This window comes from Protopterus annectens, chromosome 1.part1, assembly GCF_019279795.1.
Source record: "Protopterus annectens isolate FY-2018-M chromosome 1.part1, PAN1.0, whole genome shotgun sequence".
NCBI lineage: Eukaryota > Metazoa > Chordata > Ceratodontiformes > Protopteridae > Protopterus > Protopterus annectens.
In genome coordinates, this window is record NC_056726.1 from 1,927,770,904 (window position 1) to 1,927,787,165 (window position 16,262).

Sequence of the window (16,262 nt, forward strand, 5' to 3'; positions counted from 1 at the left end):
CACTTATGTAATTATCAATAGTGAAACATAGATGGCCTTACCAGGTATGTCCTCCCTTTTTGGGGAATGTATTATCAAACATAAAATGGAACCTGTGTTATAAGATGGCACACAAAAACAGCATGTGAATATTCACCTCAATCATAAAAGGAAGCAGAGACACACAACAGCTATGGTTCACTCTAACAGAATATGGTGACACTTACGTAACAAACAGTGCAGATGATATACAGATGTGCTTGTGTAGTGAACATGTCAACATTAATATCATAGATCACAAGTGTGCTAAACAATGCTGCAGTATATCAGCATTATGAACAATCTTACCAGGTCTGTTTGTGACTGATGATTCATGGCCTAAGTCTCACAAAAAATTATTTGTAGATTAAAATGGCAAACAAAGAATGTGTGTGTATTCTCCACCCTTAACTGGAGACAGAGGTACACAACAGTTATGGATCACAAACAGGATATGGAGACACTTAAGTACTTTCATAGGTTCATAGGTGTTTAATAGGCTAACAACCACAAGGGCCATTTTAAGCCTAGCCATGCATCCCAAATCTCTAGCAAGTTCTGGTATCCTTGATAAGTGTAAGCAGGAGTTTGAGAGATGAAACATTTATAAGCAAGGGCCTAGGAGATGAACCATTTACAGGTTCCCTGTCTCCATCAGGCACAATGTGTGTTGCTGCTGTTCCAATGTTACTGAGGTTATGCAATTAAAAAAAAACACATCACACCCATTGCTGACAGTGTTATGTATATACTGTGTAGGTAAGATAACATGCTAAAACACTTACCTTATGCAGCCACATCCGGTATGGTGTTTAGGCAAGGCATAGCTCTGCTACTATAACATAAATATAATGGTAAGAATTGTGAATTACTGTCCATCAATGAAAACTGATGTATGTTGCAGTGCTTGTGATCATTAAGCATACCTGTTCATCCTGGAACATCTGCCTCAATAACCCCCCCCCCCCGGGATTCAACAATCCTGGCAGGTGTTATGTGAGGCCAGGACTATTGATATCTCAGTCCAATGGAGCCAATGGAGGTCCATCTTCAGTGGCATTCATTGCCCTCTCATAGCAGCATAGTCTGTTGGCTGCATGGAAGGACATCGTCGGCAGGACTCCTTGAATCTGTTGTGTCCACTGATCATGAGTCTAAGATCCATCAACAATTGTTTTCTGGACACAGTATTTCCCATCTGTCCCATTAGGTTGTGCCCATACTGGTGCAATCTCTCTCTATAATAATTTCATTTTTGTGAGGTATAAAACTGTCCCTTCTATTGCAGTTGGACATCTGGAAGACAGAGTGATATGCACATCTTAGAGTTTATATAGAAGTTTACATACTGAAATGACAATTCAAAGCACAGGTCAGAGTAATGCCTGTCCTCTCATTTACAGTGCATAGCTATGCAAAAAAATCAGTGTCATCTATACCACCATCATGTACATGTAAGTGGAATGTACATAAAAAACATGTCTGGAAAGCCATATGCCCTAACATCAACAGCATACATGCGCACAACTAATTATCAAGCCATTCCACATATTTTGACATGTTATATATGTAGAGATGGGTTTACAACCCATGTCAATAGATGCTATGACAAGTAATGGCCAAACACATAACCAGTGTGACAACTTCAGTACTATAGTGATGGTGTTGCCATAGTGGCATGCACATCCAAATATACCTACCAATTATACCTCAAATACATCGGATGCATCACAGATATTATTGCAGTCTGTGGCAGACAGCATCTCAAATGTGACCATCATGCCATGGTAAACAACAGAACAACAGAAAATCATGCTAGACAGTAAAACATCAGCTTATGAAAATTAATAGTTATGCAATCATGGCTATGTATAACAACAAACAATGTAAATACTAAGCCAACCTGATCTTGCCTACATTCCAATGAATGCAACAATGACCACTACTATATGATTAAGCATCAGAGAGTATCTATAAATCAGTCCCTGAACATACAACTTGCAACCCCATAAGTCGCCTCTGCAAACAGATGTCAGATATTGTAGGTTAATCTGCAATAACTACAGATATATGTTGATTCCATCTGTATCTGTAGTTCAGTGTGGCTGTTTGTTTTCTATCCCTACATCTGCATATGGGGGAAACCTCTTTGTTAGTCATGGGTATGTACCACTATATATGCATATTGTTGATGCCTACCCCCATTCTTTATGTAACAGACAGACTGTAATGCAAAGAATTTCAAATTACTTTTTCCTGAAAATAAGTTTCACTTGTTTTGCACAGTATTATGTGAACATGGGTAAGTGATAATAGCACTGTATTCTATCACAGCAAAGCAAGCCGTAGACAGGTTTCCTTTGGAAGCTATCTCTAACTGAACTATACACCAGAGTGAGGTTAGCTAAGCACACACACCTTCAAAGTACATTCTTGCCATGCATAATTAGTTCATAGGTTCATAGGTTCATACTAGGCTATCTGCCCTGGGGCAATTATAGGCCTAGCCCGATTCTGTATGGCTTACGGCACCCCTTGATTTGAGTATACTGTGCCCTTTTTAAGGTTTAGTTTACTGTGCCTCTGTCTAATAGTGACACGGGAGTAATCCCTGGGACAAACCTACGATCCCCCATCCACTTATGGAGATTCTTCTTGAAGAGATTCAGTGAGGTGCTCTGCCTCACATGAACTGGGATTCTATTCCAGAGCGAAGGGAGCCTCTGGGTTATGAACCTGTCCCTCCAGCAAGTTCTATTTATTTCTGTGCTGAGGTTCAAGTCCCTCGAGCGTGTGGCTCTAAGGGATTTAGATTTACTGAGGTGGAGCATGTCCATTAATTCTGGATTTGACATAGCTTTGTATGTCAGGCATAGATCGCCTCGAAGTAGGCGGTATGCAACTGAGTAGAGCTGGAGTTTTTTAACCGAGCAGCATATGGCATCTGTTTGAGACCCTTGATCCTCTTGGTGAGATACTTTTGGGGTCTTTCTAATTGCTGCAGGTGTCGGGTAAGGTACATCCCAAAAGGGGCATTGTATTCTATGATGGGCCTGATGAGGGATGAATAAAGGGCACGATTACCTCTCTTGATCTAGATGTGAAACCCTTCCTGATGAGGTGGGCTATGTAGAAGGTCTTTCTAACCACTTTGGCAATGTGGTTTTCAAAGGAGAGATTGCTATCAACTTGGGTCCCCAGGTCCCTAATAACTTTCTCTGTACTTAATGGGTTTCCGCCTATGTGGTAATTTGTGGGCACATTGTTTTGCCAAAGGGTATGACTATACATTTTTTGGCATTTAGCTTTAAACCATGGCGCTGGCACCAGTTATCTGTCTCTGTGAGACCTTTTTGAAGGATGTTTGTGTCAGCTGGAAAGTTGATTATGGCACCCAGTTTGCAGTCGTCTGCGAACTTGGTAAGCCATAGTCCTCCCACGTTTGCCTGTACCTCGGAAAAGTATATACCGAACAAGAGTGGTCCCAGGACAGAACCCTGTGGGATGCCACTTGTGACCGGTTTTGAGTCTGACATGGCTCCAGCAACTCTCACTCTGTGGGTTCTGTCTTTGAGCCAGTTTGCGACCCATCTTGTGACATAGGGGTTTATATTTAAGCTGGATAGCTTATCTATGATGCCTGAGTGGGGTATTGTATCAAATGCCTTTGCAAGGTCCAGATAGGCTGTGTGGACTACCTTTCCTTCATCTATGGCTTTGGTGACTGTTTCAAAGAAGTCAACCAGGTTCAAAAGGCAGGATCTCCCCTTGACAAAGCCGGACTGGGTAGGATCTAGTGTCTGTAGGTCCCCAATGCCTTTGTTTATGAGCTCCATGATGATCCTCTCCATAGCCTTGCAGACTAAGCTAGTCAGGCTTATGGGGCGATAGTTTCCAGGGTCCGTAGAGGCTCCACCTTTGTGGAGTGGGACCACTGTTCCTGTACGCCATTCTGTGGGCACATATCCTGCAGTGAGGCTGAGATTGTATAGCTGTTTTATTTGAGGGATTAGTTCCTCTTGTAGTTCATGTAGGACGCAACCTGGGACGCCATCTGGTCCCATGGAAGCAGTGTTTTTTGCTTTGGAGAGGGCAGCCTTCACCTGAGCATCTGAGATGTTTGGGAGGCAGCCATCTGCCGGGATAGATACTTTCTCTTTTGGGGGGGGGGTGGAGAAGTTTGCACTGAACCTGTCTGCCAGGATATTGGTGATGTCTGTGGGTTCAGTGTATTTTTTGTCGTTTAGAATCAACTCAGAACAAGTCTGGGAGTTGCATCCCAGGTTTCTAACATAACTTAAAAAAGCCTTATGATTGTCTTTGGTATCCTGTGCAATTTTTCTCTCGAAGCTGGCCTTGGAGGATTTTATGAGGGATCGTAATTTTTTGCTAGTACTGATCAGAGATGCCTTCCCTATTAGGGATTTTGCTCTATCATGTAGTAGCTTCCTCCTTCTGTTGTACAGTTTATTGATGGCAGGGGTCCACCAGACTGGACAGCTGCCTTTGGATGATTGGGTCTTGGTTTTGTTTGGAATAGCATGATCAATGCATTCCTGGAGATGTCCGTAGAATGCATTTATATAGGATTTTGCAGTTTGGGCTGTAGTTTCCACTGACCCTGGGGCCTTGAAGGATTCCACTTTGGTTTTGAGAAGTGAGAAGTTTGCTTTTGAGAAGTTTTTCACTGTGGTTTTCTGGGCTGGGGGTGGGGTCGGGGTGTGGACATCCAGTGAAATTAATTTATGGTCTGATCTTACCAATGAGGGATATACTTCTGGTGTGGAGCATAGAGTCCCCATGTTGGTAATGATCAGGTCTAGTATGTTGTCCCCTCTTGTGGGAGTGGTGACTAGTTGTTCCATAGCATTTGAGTTTATAATTTCCAGGAATCTTTGGGCTAAGGTGCTGGGGCTTGAGTAGTGTTCCCAGTCAATGTTTGGGTAGTTGAAGTCGCCCAATATAATGGTGTTCGGAGAGATCTTCATGTTCTCCAATGTTTTCAGGAAAGCTGAATGGGATTCCTGACTTTGAGAGGGTGGTCTGTAGGATGCTATAAACTGAAAAGCAGTCTTGCCCACTGTTAGTTGCACATGGATGGTCTCCGATACTTTGTGCAATGCCACTAACCTGGAGGTGTGGATATCCTTGATAAATATGGAAACTCCCCCTCCTTTTGTGGTTCGGTCCGGGTTTTGGGGCCAAAAAGCATGATATGAGGTATAGCCTGGTAGTGCTGGGGTGCTCTCTGGAGCCTTGAACCAGGTTTCTGTCACTGCAAAGATATCGATGTTCTCCATACTGAGGAGAGCTTCGAGTGCGTGCATCTTGAGGTTAAGACTTCTGGCGTTTAGCAGCATTACCCTTAGTTTCTTGTTCCTTGTGCTGTCTATGGGGGTGGGTTTGACTTTTGAGCCTTGCCTAAAAAAGGCACTATGGGGGTGGCAAGAGCCTTTGCCAATATCCGAAAGCCCAGTAGTGACAGGTGCAAGCCGTCCCTAGTGAAGCAACGTGGCTTGTCGAGCATGTCATCCCAGACTGACAGACACTGGATCCCCTTTGAATGACACCAAAATTTTAGCCAATTGTTAAAATCGATCATTTTGTCTTTGTACTGTGGCATCATTCTAGGAGAAGGTAAGATGCTGTTCAAGGTCAGGGTCATACCAGCCTGGGCTACATGATCAGAGAGCTCCTCTATGTCTCTTTTCATGTAGTCCAGGGAGGTACGTCTCAGGTCATTCACACCAGCATGTACAATGACTGAGTCATATTTGTATTTGCTTTGGAGTGACCCGAGTGCTTGCGTTATGTGTCGGATCCTAGCACCCGACAGGCAGCTCACCGTGACCTTCTCTTTATTCAGCCTGTTGAGCGGGACATCAGTGTGTCTGACAATAGAGTCACCTATAACAAGAGTATCAGGTGTGTTATTCAGCCTTAAGGGCTGTGGTTGCTTGGCACACTGACTTTGTGGGTTATGTGTTGTGTGTGTTTTGTTTTGAGGTAGCGTTTGCTTGGATATCTGCTTTGGAGGTCTCTGTTGCTTAGGTAGATTTTTATTTAGAGCCTCCGAGTATGTTTTTGTGTATTTTTATGTGTTCGGTTCGCTGATGTGGTGGGACTATGTGATACTGGAATTGTGTTGTGTGAGGTTACCTTCTCCTCCTGACTGGTTTACACCAGTTTTGAGATGAGAGAGCTCAGCCTCCAGTTTGGCTAAATAGTTGCATCTCTCACATATATTTGAACCTTTTTGGAGGAGGAGAGGGTTGTCCGTGTACATGAGACAGTTGTAACATTGCCTCAAAATTCCCAGATTCACCAGCTGGACTGGAGAGGAAACCATTGACTGACCTTTGGACATGCTAGAGTAATAGGGAAACTGAATTTAAGATGGACCAATAGTGAGGTTCATTAGCATCTAGTGTTTTGGAATCACATTAGTGTGCATTTGCATAAGTTCCAAAATCTTGGCACATTAACCAATAGCTTGGCAAATGCATCCAGTGCTCAGCACAACTGCCCAATGGGTATCAATAAATGGGAATATCGGTAACACATGCCCGATGCCTCCAATAGTCTGCCACCATCCTACTTGCACCAACTTTAAAATGTTATATTGATACATATTCTTATCATACCATTGCTACCTGCAAGCTGAGTGGGACCTCAGTTAGCAGTTTTGGGGATGCATTTCAAAAAAGGCTTCTAAAGCCATACCAAGCATGCTGAATGAATGGAGGCTTCAGCAGGTCTGGCTGCCAAAATGGACAGAGGAGTAGATAATTCTCAACTGCACAGATTTTTGGAGAATGTCCACATTTTTACCTTATATTTTCGGTCCATGTGTCATAAAATTGTGGTTCTCTGGCTAATTAGTGGCAAGTTATTGAAGACTGAAGTTAGAAAATAAAGACAGACATTTGAATTTCAGACTTCATAACCTTCAGGACATTCATGCTAATGCAAAACCTGTTATTCTATCACTTTTCTTAGTTTATAAGAGCACAGCACAGTGGTGTAGTGGTAGTGTTGTTTGCTTGAGTGCCTTCTATGTGGAGTCTGCATATCCTCCCTGCATTCGTGTGGGTTTCCTCCCACGTTACAAAGAAATGCATCTTGAGCATTTCTCACCAGGCCTCCACTGAAAATCGGCTTCATTCCAAGTCAGACTTTCCCAGTAGATAAATGTTAAATAAAATAAAAATGAGCAATATTTTACAAATGTCCCTAATTTTTTGACTTTGCCCCACTTTTCTTTATGGGTCTGTCCAGATTTCTTGCTCTAAGACATTGAGAGGTAGATGATGCAGATGCTCACTGTCTAAGCTAGGCATGAGTAGAAAATATGAGCATGGCTCAGGAACTATACAAAGATCAACATCTGGAACCATATAGAGAGGGAGCACTGTGGATGAACTGAGATCTGCCCGACTGGAGTGCAGGTCCAATACCACTATGATGACCTACACCAGATACACTTGGAGGATCTTCACCAGAGAGTTGCAGAAGTCCGACAACATCCACCTGATGCCTACAGTAAGTCACATACTCAACACAGTAAAACATACATTTTATATATATATATATATATATATATATATATATATATATATATATATACAGTAAGCATCTGTTTAGGTGATGCATTCCATGATTATCTGTAGTAGTAATAGTATTTGACATGGGAGAATAATATTTTTAATCATTAAAGATTGCATTCATGAGCTGACACATTCTGAAGTTAGCCTCACCTATAATGGGCCAGTGTAAACATTATGCAGAATTGTCTTTTATACTGGTACATTTATATGGACTTCAAACATACTATTATACTGTATTCCATAAGATACAATTTTAAAACCTTCTTTTAGCTCAACTGCTTACGTAGCTTGCCAATGTAAATGCTCTTCCCCTTTGTGTGGATTGAAATCCCTGTGTAGTTTTCTTGAGAAATTATTGGCAGTAATTCATTTAATCTTGCACATCACATATGGACAATTTATATTTGGTTGATGACTTATACAATACAGATATTTACACATCTGCCATGGTCATAGTGCATTGATGCCCATAATGCATAGGCCATGGATGACTATTTATCTCTGTAATCTGCAAAGCTGCTAGAAAGATTATACAGTTTACTTCTGTTAATACTAATTTATGTGTGAATGTGAAGTAATCCATACATTAGTTACTCTAAAATTTAAAATTCACAACAGTCTTTCCTAATACATTTCTTCTTTTAACAGATAACTGAATGTAAGACCAATGTAGGTCATCATGGCTGTAGTACATGTGAGTCTTATAAACACAATCCATGTTCAAGAGGTGTGGATCTGTGATCCTTGTACTGTGTTATGGCTGTAGGATAAGCACTGTATGTGGATTCATTGACTGGCCTTCTTACCTAATTTACATGCATAGGTTTCAATCTGACAGTTCTGTACACTAATTCCATTAATGGCTATTTATGTTTTTCAAGTACAGCTGAATGTTTTCATGCAAACTATGAAAGTTAAATTGTCTACTGATACATTTTAGTTTTATATTGCAGATAAATGCATGTTCATCATTACCCATAGATTGTCTGGACTATTCTATATTACAATATATGTCTGCAATGATGTACTTATGTTTTCTTTGCACCTGGACATGACTTATCGGTATATGTGCTTATAATTAAATGTTAATGTTTACTCATGTGGTTAACATACCATAAAAATGAGTCAGGTATAAATATGACAGTATTGCATGTTAACAAGAAATTCCTTTCTGAGAATGATGACATCATACATGACTACCTTAAATGATACATATTAGGTACAAAAACTGTTGTAGCTGAGTGGCATCGCTGCAAGCAATAAGATGGCATGCAGTCATAATTACATAATGCTGGTATACAAATCTCACCTATGTCATTAGGCAGCTTCAATATTCTTAAACAGGCATGCGTGACTTACAGAAAATGTGTTATGAGAGGTATTATTTTTGTTCCACTCATTGAGTTATTTTACAGATATCAACGTTTCATGTTGTACAATGCAATTTGGATATATTATGTACAATGTGATGTTTAAAGTGTAGAGCAGTTTATATACTGCACATAACAGCACTAGTATTTTTTTTACTTTTCATGTGATATATGCACACAAATTCACGCTTAGCTAAAATATGTATGTACATGTCCATGTGTCCAAAAACATATACAGCTACACATATAGGTATATCTACTGACTGATATAAATCCATATCTATACCTATCGATGCCTTCGATATATATATATATATATATATATATATATATATATATATATATATATATATATCTATATATATATATATATATACATATATATATTTATGTGCTCATATGTAGGTATTTGTAGGTATTTATGTGTAGATTTGCAGGTGATTGTCCACATGATTAGGTATATATGTACACTTCCACAAGTTCATCTTAGACTGACACAGTTGTCATTGTGTGTAAAGGTTTTCCTGTGCATAGGTTCATAGGTTGGTACTAGGCTATCGGCCCTAGGGCCTATACAAGCCTTGCCATAAGAATTCCCTGGATATTTCTTCCCACAATATTTACTTCCCAAATTCACAAATGTAAGGTGTTTGACTTATATTACTTCTTGCAATCAAGATAAAAATTGATGACATGAGCAGGTATAGGGTTTTGATTTGTAGTGTGAAAATAGGTGAGAGCTGTCAGTTTGAATCAAGCTTTTTCCAGTTTGCTAGAAGCTACCATCATGTGTGCACAGTACTGAGATTGAAACATCAATGACTGAACAAGCAAAATGTGATATTGCACAGCTCCGCTTGCTAACATGTATTAGTAAATACATTTTCAGCATTCTTTTGTTGTACAATGCTGTCATTATGTACTGGAGTAAAACAATTCACCTGTTACTGTAATACTTCATATCTCATTATGTTTGCTGCTGCTGAACAGAGCTCCGTGCATAGAACACATGCACAAGCTTGAGGAGCAATGGTGGGAGAGGGGTGTGTCTTATTACTTTCCTCCTTTACGTCTCCAGAAATGGTATTAACGTATTTCATTCTGCAGGTTTGGATGTGTAATCATGTGACGTTCAGGCAAGCAGATATTATGTCAGACTCCTCACGATGCTTCTGTGAGGTATGGGTAATACATACTGCTTTATTATGAATAATATTAAAGTGTAGGTGAAATGTCTTATGAGTTATTAACTGATTTATTTTCTTACACTGAGGTTATGTGCTGTTTGTTGACACAGTCTTAATGATACACACCTGTGTTCAACTGGCATAATGAGGGGTTGACTCGGCTGTGATATTTGTAAATTTGGTGTATGTGTTCTGTATTGCTGTTTGCATAATACAGTATAAACTGATGTTTTTATTGTTACTGTTATTTATACAGAATGCAGTTACCACTTGTGTATGGCTGTGGTTCTCACTGAATCATATGGTGTGCATAGCCTGCCTATTTTGTTATTGAGAGTGTTTGCTGGCTCACAGTTTTATGCTGCTGGTGTACCTTGACTGGCATGTACTGCTTAAGTTCCACTGCTCCTGCAACATTGTACTACTATACTATATATGAGGGTTGGTGTAACACTACCTTGCATACAATTTTCTGTCACTATTTTGCAGCAAGTCATGCCTAGTTTTATTATGTTTCTGAGGTTTTGTATAGTATGCTCATGGTTATCAATACATTTGTTCATATTTGCAAGCAAATGTGTAGGCATACTACAAGCACAGACAGTGACAGTGATATATTTATTAAGGGAAATTTATGTATATGTATCATGCACATTCTTTCTCACTATTACATGCTGTTGCTGTGTTTCTCACTGTGTACAGTTATTCAAAACCATTCATATTACATTTTCTTTATTTCATGTTGTGATGTCAGCCATTAACTATGTTACATTGCTAACCTCATTTGCGTATTTATTTGAACTGTACCATTGGTTGTTTATCTTAAAACATATTTTTACCTTTGCATATCAGTTTAAACTGTACCATTGATTACTGTTGTATTTTACTCATAATAGGTCAATATGAAACATTAGTGACACATAATACTGATTTATAGTGCCAATGCTAATGATATATTGGCACCTCAACATAAATGTGTGAGACACACATTATGTAATGAATAAAGGTCATATTCTGCAAGAGTTATTCTCAATGTATGTGACTATTATTGGTATAAGGCATGTCTAGAAACAGGCATACATCAGGCAGCACATTTCAACAGACCTGCTCTTAGCTTGCTGTCAGTAATTACTTAGACTGGGACAAGTTGTTTGGAACTAGGTCTAGCCTGTTGTCATTAGCTGCTTACACTGGGGCACTTTTTTTGCATTTGGGCCTCATTACTGGAACAAATTGTTTGAAATTGGGCCCCATTTTATTGATGGCATGGCAGTGGCCTTACAAAGTACTGGTGCATTAGTCGGTCTGCTATTCACATGTGTAGTTTACCTGCATACAGAAAACTGATACAACAAAATGTGCAAGTAATAACAACAGTATGTTTGATAAACTGAGTTTTGTATGACATGTAAAATGGGTCTACTTCAGAAAGACGAAAACACAAACTCTTGAATGCTCACATGAGTGAATAATCAGAAACTGGAAAGTGGTATTTTGGGATTGCAGTACAGTGAATATTAAAATATTTGCCCTTTCCTCACTGTAGTGTGATCTCAGAGTAGGAATATATATTTAGCGGGGGGGCTCAGCCCTCCACAATACCAGTTTCAAGTTTTTGATTATTCACTCATGTTGCAAGCGTTTGAGAGTTTGCATTTTCGGTTTTATGACATAGACCCTGTAAATTACCTGAGTAACTTGATGAAAATGTATGACAGGCTCACTTTTTCAGTCATTGCTTTCTACTTATATCAATAATATATGAATAGTGTGGTATTTAGAATGTTGCATGCTCATTAAATTATGTTTGTTATTATAAATTTATATCATTTGTTGTACCGCTGTGTTGACAATACAAATGTACTGTGCTGTAATGCAATTTGGGTACACATTGCACATGGCCTGTTTAATAGGTTTTGATTTTGTCACTTGCATATCATATAATCTCTTTTAGAGTTATGTTTGTGCACATCTGACAATATGGTAATAATAAGTTGTTCCAGCTGCCTATGAGTCTGACAGTGTTATATCATATATGTGTCAATATATACTGTGAAGCAGTTCATAGATGTGGCAATACAGGCAGGCTTGCCATGTGTATTACATCCAAAAAGATCTCACTATTGTGAGAGTGACCTCCTTTCCATACCCTTCATACTGCTTCAGTATCATTGATTGTGCACTGTGTAAACTCTAATTGGTTATTCTATATATAACCATATGACTAATGGCAGGTTTTGTAATAGACATGTCATAGCATCACAATGTACAGTTTACACAATATACACAATGTCTGCTTATATACATAATTAGTGCATGTGTATATTAATGGGTTTATGCATTTTTATGCATGCCTTATCAATGATTGTTCATTTTGGACATATTTGGTATATGACTGTGATGTAGTTATACAACCTTTTGCAATTTATTTTGGATTGGATGTATGCCTGCCCTCAGATAAAGCATTAGAGTTGGATAAGGTCAAACTATAATTTAACATCACATATATAACAGTTAAACATGTAGATTGTGCACTTTCTGTTAGCATGCTCAGATATTCATTCTTTTCAGGTAATACCTCTTATGGATGTATAATGTTTTGTTCCTATCTGGTAATGTGATAAAGTGTTGCACCGGTGCACTTCACCAATTGGATGATGATGATGATTACAACTACTCACCCTACCACTGCCAGATGAGTCAGATTTTGAGGAGCAGGAAGGGAATCACAAAGGAAATGATGATGAGAATGACAACAGACCAGGACCTGCTTGTGTCATTGTTCCTGGAAATCAGAGTTAGAGACATCCACTGTCACACTTTGCTGAAGACCTTCAAAACTAGATCTGGACTGTAATGACCGACATATTCCAGACACAGATGAAGGATCTGATGGGTAATCTTTTTCAGGACATGCCATGGGCAATGCATGACTCCTTCCATGAGATCCCAAGGAAAATCATTGTAATGTTTGACCCCGGCAAGGATGTTAATGTTGTCTGTGTGATCCACTTATCTAATGCTGCCACCATGTTGTTTTGTATATATCAACTTGTATGGCAGAGGCACAATTCTGCACACACCCCATATTGTTGTCATGCTTTTTGTATAGACATCATGGCAAACACTGGCCATATCAGGTCATATGTGGCTTTATATTGCTGCTACAGTATGACAGACATTCACAAATGGCACATGTATTACCATTATTATTTACATGGTCATCATATGATGCCATTTCTGCATACATTGCTTTATAAGGGCAGGGGTGCTATTGCTTCAGTTTGTATATGCATGTACTCCGATGCATGCAGTGCAGTATAATATTGTTCTGTGTGACAGATACAACTATCACAGTTAGCATAATGCAAACGGAACACAAATGGTCTGCTTGTGTTGTTCATGTATATTCTTAGAAAGGATGATAGCAATTCATATACTACATTATTCCAATTTTTTTCACATAGGTGAGGTCAATCAGGTATGTTTATATGTACATATTATCCATATTTAGACCAGGAACAAACTGTACATCAGTACCCTGATTGGGGAATGAGCATTCTTCAGCAGGGTATTAATGTACAAGTAATGGCCGCTGAGAAGAATGAGTCAGCCTCTTCACTGCAGTATATCAAGCTGCCGTGGAGGACAGACTGAGAAAACGGAATGGCCGACATTAGTTTACACTCACTAAGCAGCGCTTTTGCTGTTTACTGAGTGTAAAATATAAAAAAAGAAGACAACTAAAAAAAGGAAGGTATATGTGTGTGTGGTTTATGTCTGTGCTTGAGTGTATGTGTGCATGTCAGTGAAAGAGAAAGTGAGCAAGCTGGCATTTTATACTTGCTAAGCAGAACTTTTGCTGTTTAGCGTGTGTATAATAAAAAAAGAAAACAATTAAATAAAACATGTGTGTGAGAGTGTATACCTGTATGAGAGTGTATCTGTGTATGAGAGAGAGAGAGAGTGCAATCGATCGAGTGAAACAGAAAAGTATGTTTATGTTTGTCTGCATCTGTGCAGTGTGCATGAATATGTGCATGAAAGCAGAGACTGTGTGTGTGTGTGTGTGTGTGTGTGTGTGTGTGTGTGTGTGTGTGTGTGTGTGTGTGTGTGTGAGAGAGAGAGACAGAATGTAAGAAAGTGAGAGTGATGTGTGACTGAATGCATGTATGTAAACAGAGGAGACTGTGTGTGAGACAGAGATCGAGAGAGAGTGATGACCGATCTTGTGTGAGTGAATGTGTGTATGAAAGCAGAGACTGTGTGTGTGTGTGTGTGTGTGTGTGTGTGTGTGTGTGTGTGTGTGTGTGTGTGTGTGTGTGTGTGTGTGTGTGTGCATGGTAGCAAACCTCTCAACCTCTTTGATCAAGAAATTTGGACAAAGCTTGCAGAATCTGTCCTCACAACACCCCTGGTTGGGCATTAATTACACATTAACACACACCCTGGCAGGCATTATTGCTTGCATATGTATTACATCCACTTGTGTGTTTGTTGTTGTCATATGTCTGTTCAACTCTATAATGTGTCCTTCATTTTGTACCTTATGTATCATTGCTGGGTCATGCTGTCACATTGGGACAATAATCTTGCATGTGCCATGTACTGGTGATTATTATTCCATGTACTACATGTTTAATACTTTTAGAGTAATGGTATATGTACATCTGCACATGTATCCTTCACATACTGCATTGAGATCCACTGGTCCCTTATTGAATATACAGAGGTGATGCTTGGTACAGCATCAATCATGACTCCCTTTTTTGTACACATCTAGCTTATGGCACTGAACCATTCTTTTTATACATAGCTTATATTGAGGCATGTATACACAGGTTACCAGACATGTCCTTGTGTATATACTTGTATTACGTATGCACTGATTACATGGATGTACATCCGTGTGGTCTTAATATGATCAACACACAGTGGTTCTTGTTTTATGTAGCTAGTTATACCTGCTTATTCCATTTTATTGTCCTATACATGATCAGTCTTGCACATTTGTTGTGATATTTATATCATTGATCGTGAGTGTGCCACTAGTATTATATTTGCATGGCCGTATATATGAGTATATGATATTCAAACCTATTTTTGATGTGTACCTATGCCATTTGCTGTTTATCTGTTGCACATTACTGTGTTGTTTGTCATTTGTACAAAGACATGTTTATATCTGTCCTGAATGCACTACACATGTGTCAGACATTGGCTATTTGTTTAAATGTACCTTGAGAGAATTTGCAGTCCATCTTGTATTTTGAACACTTACAAGTAAAATATCTCTCCCTAGCTATGGTTGTCCTGCTTTATTATGTGACTGTTTTCTTTTACTAACATTTCTTCACTAATGTTGGCCTACATTGCCCATCTCCCTTCCCCTTATAGCTTTGTCCTGTATGCTTCATGTATACATGGAATATGTATATGTGTATGTTCACCTTTTTGCAATGTATCATTATTGTAATGTAGGTTTACTGGTACAATATGATTTTGTTTTACTATGTTCAGTATTATATACATGCAAGGCATATGTATACAACATAGTGGCAAGTGTATAGATTCCATCTGTGTTGCACTTATGTGTTATGCTTTACTCAGACATTAGCATGCTTCCTGCCTGTGCACATGCTTGCATTCCTTTGCTTTTGTTATTCATATATTTATCACTCTTTAGTTCATATTCTGTGTCACTGGTGCAAGTCTGTGTTATGAACCTTGTTTCTGTTTGGCGTATGCAATGCCATTGTATGTCATACACTGTATACCTGAACACCCGTCTGTGTTGTGTCTGATATGGAATGTGTTCTTTGACATGCATATCCTATTTCTCCTGTGTTGGTGGCGTGTTACATATTATTTTATTACACAGCCACTTACTGTTTGCTTCAACACTGCTGTTTAGCACTGTGCTTAGTTGTGTGTCTTTCGCATGCATTGTTGGAGGTTCTTGTCTGCTCCTGCATTTCCTTGCTTCGATGTGATCATTGTTGCTGTTGCTTGTCTTATTCTGCTGACAGCCTAGTGGGTCATAGTATTTGATATCCGTTGTGTACTGCAATGACAGCACT